Here is a 337-nt window from a genome sequence, read left to right on the forward strand (position 1 = left end):
CAAAAAAAAAAAAAAAGAAAAAAAAAAACCCACCACGTGGGCTTTCTCTATTGCTTTTATGGGGGTATTTTGGGGACGGTTTGCAACTACAGCCTAAAATGAAGTTTGCAGGTAATCTGTGGATTTCAATTCTCTCTCTACTCATGTAGACTCACAGGGGGCCACAGATAGGCTTCAGGGGTGATATGAGGACCTTATGAAAGTGCTGGAATAATGTTGTGATGTATGGGTTTTTCTAGGGAGAAAACCCATAGCTTTTTTTATGAATTATTTTTTCCATGTTCAACTTTTTTTTAATTTACTTTAAGTTCTGGGATACATGTGCAAAATGTACAGG

This window comes from Hylobates moloch, unplaced genomic scaffold, assembly GCF_009828535.3.
Source record: "Hylobates moloch isolate HMO894 unplaced genomic scaffold, HMol_V3 SCAFFOLD_10, whole genome shotgun sequence".
NCBI classification, from domain to species: domain Eukaryota; kingdom Metazoa; phylum Chordata; class Mammalia; order Primates; family Hylobatidae; genus Hylobates; species Hylobates moloch.